Source organism: Pyrgilauda ruficollis, unplaced genomic scaffold (genome assembly GCF_017590135.1).
Source record: "Pyrgilauda ruficollis isolate IOZ18807 unplaced genomic scaffold, ASM1759013v1 scaffold11, whole genome shotgun sequence".
Classification (NCBI taxonomy): domain Eukaryota; kingdom Metazoa; phylum Chordata; class Aves; order Passeriformes; family Passeridae; genus Pyrgilauda; species Pyrgilauda ruficollis.
This window is the reverse complement of record NW_024509210.1, coordinates 11,036,849-11,041,277: the sequence shown is the minus strand read 5'-3', so window position 1 is coordinate 11,041,277 and position 4,429 is coordinate 11,036,849.

The following is a 4,429-nucleotide window of genomic DNA, read 5'->3' as shown; positions in this document are numbered from 1 at the left end:
TCAAAAGTTAATCTGTGGAGAATACTGCATCTTGTTTTGCAGTATTCAGGTACCCCTTTAGAAAGTAAAGTAGAAGATGTTATTCTTTTTTGGGTACTATTATCACCCTCAGTTGCCACCACCTTACTTGTCTGAAATGTGGGCAGAGCTCAAAGGTTTGGGAAAGTTGTCATGGACTTCACTTTAATTTAGTAATCAAACAAGAAAACTCTAGATAAGACATGATATGGCAACATCACAGAAGCTGCTCTGTGGCAGGGTGGAGAATAGCTACTGGCAGAGGAAGAAGAAAAAGGACAATTTTTTTAGAGAATGAGGCAGGGAAAAGTTTGCTTGAACAGCTGGGGTTGTTGAGCATCAAGATGACGGGAGGATGTTATGGAGGCAGAAGCAGGCGGAGGAGAGACAAAGCCAAATCCTCAGCTAACATTGCTGGGTATTTTTAGGAGTGCTTCCTGAGAGTGCTTTCTGTATATAAACAGTCGAGGTTCCAGGAGGCAGTGGTGAGGGGGAGCAGTGTAACTCAATGATACTTGTACTGCAAATAGTACATTGCAAAGAGCAAACTGTTTGACTTTATTAAACTGCAGCCTTCTGCAACAGATCAAGGGTCTAGTTTCTAAGCAAAATAATTGTAGCCTAAAGAAAACTTAAATGTTGAAAGTCCCATAGGTCCTAGATTCCTGTTTGACTTGGCTTCAAGAGCTGCACATACTGTTTGAACCTTAGACTACGAAGTACATTTGCAAAGCACTAGCTCTTTTGAAGCCCCTTTCCACAGTAACACATAGCCTTGTTATCAGAAAAATACAGGAAAAAGACAATGGGAGAAGGATCAAGTCTGACAAGTGGACTTGACAGTGCTTTGCAATTCTGGTGGGGCTAGCAGAAGCTGGGTAGATCTGGTCTAGGCATCAGGGCAATGCAGGAGAATGTCGCCTGGGCTTGCTGGACAGTGCCAAGGTTAAAGCGGAATCGGAGCCATGGACTAACTTGGAACAGCAGCGTAATGCAGAACTGGGGTCTGCCCGACACTGCTTCCCTCCACCCTTGTTTACAGCTGTGGGGGATTATTTAGGGTGCTGTACCCGAAGAGTGGTCCTGTGTGTGCTGGAAGCAAAAGCTATGGATGAAGATGTTCCCACAGGAGAGCAATCCTTGCTACAGCAACTTCAAAGCTACCTGTGCAAGGAGGAATGAATCAATGCACCTGCGAGAAAAAGGCTGACACTCTTAGCTGTTGCCAATACACATGGTGAGTACCTGGACAATATCTTGGCTGGCATTTCTTTCAGTGGGAAACCTGTCCTTGGCAGCATCTCTTTGCATGAAACTTGTTGAAAATTTCTGTCTTCTCTTCCCTTGGCTCCTTGTACAGCAGATTTACGGTCTCATTTTCCTTTTACAAATAAAACCCTAAGCACGAATCTAAAGGATAAATAACACAGTGCAGACATGCCCATGGCAATATTCTCTGTATCACTGCAGAAAGTCTGAGAGGAAAAGCTAGTGAAGGCAAGAATACCTCATGTGAGAAAACTCCTCTCATGCTTTTGTGCCAGTTCTGGAGGTTGGAGAGCTCTTGTACTTTTCCCCAAACATCCTGCTGCAGCTCAGGCAAACTTCAGGCGTCTTGTCTGCAAAAGGGGGCTATGGCACCCATCCTTCCTGGCAGAGTTTTTGTGAGGGAGGCATACCAGCTCCACCACAGTGCTCAAGGATTCTCCTTCATAAGGACAGAATGGACAGGTGTTCATAAATAAACCTGAGCATTTGCTCTGCACCAGGTAAGGGTGTTCATGGAAATGGTAGCAGCGTCACTGCCACTCCTCCTATGAACATCTCTGCTGTTCTGATTGCTTCCACCCTGGCTGTGGCCTCAACTGATGTGGCTTGGGCAGGAAATGTTTAACCAGGGCACTGAGTAAGTGCCACAGAGGCACCAAACCTGCAGGGCTGAGTGGGGCTCCTTTCAGCTGACTTGGCAGCACTGAAATGGACAGCTGCAGCCAGGACTAAGCACCTTGTGTTAGCAAGGGTGGCTTTCGGGGAGGGAAGTTATTCCTCATTTCTCAGACTGAGCTGGTGGTTTACAATTCTGCATCTTGAAATTATACCACAAGATGTATCTGGAACCACCCTCAATATTGTTTTCATTCTGCCTTGATTTCAGCTGCAATTTTAAGAGGCTTTTGTTTAACTAAGCACAGGGGCAATAAACCTCAGTGTGCAAGCCATGTGGGTCAGAGGTTAGGACTCAACTGTCATCAATACAGACCCTGCCCCTGTGCCCCTGCCAGGCCACTCCATGGTGCTGCAGCCCTCACAGTGAGGGGAGCTAATGGTGGGCTCAGGAACCTTGTCTTCTGAAGGGTGGAGAACCTGGAAGGAGATGGGGGACCTGCCTCTCACTGTCTATACTTCACAGCAATGCAAAGCACTCAGAATAGCTCAGGCATGTCTAAAAAAGGATTTTTTTTGTCCTGGGATTGGATTATTCTCTTTAGGTCTTTTTGAGTTTTTTGGACCTCTTGTTTTTATTGTTTAGTTGGGCTTTTTCCCATGTTGAAGAGGAAGCTTCTACTATACACCTGTAATGGTGACAAGAGCCAGAAGCCCTGCTCTGCCAGTGTCCTAGCTTACCTGACATGCAGCAGCTCCAGACAGATGTACTGATCCCAGCTGCAGGGAGACCTATGGCCTGCCCTGGCTGGCTAAAATAGTTACACAATGGCCAACAGGCCTCAGCTGGGGTGACTTTAGGCTCAGTCATTCTCACAAGTTGTTCACTTTAAGTTCTGCCCTGCAACCACATATGTTTCCAGATGTGCAATGCACTGGAAATTATGACCTGTCCTGATGGGCTCAATTCATGGAGATTTTGGACTGTTGTGTTTCATACACCCCTTGTGCTTTAACACGGGGACTGGCATGGGTCGAGTTACAGAGGCTTGAAGGGAGTGGCTAGTAAGGCAACTGAAAATATCACTCACAAAACAGCTTCAGCATGGTGTGCAATAATAAAGAATCCCCAGACAGACTAAGGTGGAAGAGACCCAAGTGCCAGGAGTGGTTCAGTCACCATGCTTACTGAAATCTAATCTCCTTGCTGTGGCAGGCAATAAGAAGCCTGTGAAAACTATAACCTGATTTTTTCCATCATTAGCTATGACCTCGCTTCTGACTGCTTACTCCAGTCTCAAAGGATGGGACCCTTTCTGGAGGGGAGACCTGTGCCTCTGTTCCCTGAGAGGAAATTAGTCTGTAGCATTGCTATGCTTTGCTTAATATGTTTATGAAAGTGGAAACACCACCTGAATTCCTCTATAGATTCTGCAGGGAAATCATGTTTCCATATTACTTTATGAGAAATGCAGCGAAGGTGTGCTATGCTCAGTTAATATTTTTAATGTATGGAGGTAAAAGAAACTTCAGTCCAGAAGAAGTATATGCTTCCCTCTTTCTATTCAACATCCGTGGTGCTATAAATACAAACTGCAGGGTACTTTCAGAACTGAGAGCCTTTAAGACTTCTCGAGGGAAAACATCACACCAAATTAATCTGCCGCCAAGTGGAAATTCTATATTGTTTGCATTTGCCAATGTTCTGTATGTGGCTGTAATTGCACTGAAGCAAATATCTGCTTCGAGTTCTTCACAAGATTAAATGTGGCCAATTGGGCGTAAAAGAGTAATTGAAATGCAGAGCTGCTGCTTTGGATTTGTTAGAGGCATTGCTCATTTTTGCTCTGACATGACGACACTAGGTTCTGACTTTCCATTAAAATCAGGGAAATCTGAGGAATGTGATTTCAAGCATGGGGTTGCAAGCAAAGAGGAGGATATTTGTCTGGCACTGCACTGCCCTGCAGTGTGCCAGTGGGCAGTGTGCCCTGGGCGTGCTCCTAGCTCCATGCGTGCAAGGGGACACCTTCCTCTCTCTGACCAGCAGAGAGGCTGTCAACAGCTGGGCCCCAGGGTGCAGTGTCTGCTTCAGAGCTTGAGTTGGCTCCTGAGGATTTCGTGGTCCTTAAGTTCTGAGTATTTGCCATAGATTTGAAGCAAAATGGGCTTGCAAAGGTCCAGCAAGAGCCTCCGTGGCTTGTAGCAGAGGGAGCCTGTGGTCTGAATTGGATCCTGACTGGTGTCACCACGTCAGACCAAAGGACCATGTCAGCTTGCAAAACCTGCAGTCTCACCTTAAGCCAGCTGGATGTGAAATGTTAAAGATTTGCTTAAAAGCCTTATGCTTTCCTTTTATTTTACTAGTTTAGTCATTTTCCCTCTTGCCAAATAAATGCAATTATAAGCAAGTAAAAAGTATTTTTTCAAGTTGACTGTGCTGACTTTTAATTCTACATGAAAACCCAACTGCTCCCTGTGCCCTGCCCAACAGGTAGTTAAATAAACAGGCCCAGGTGAGCAAAAC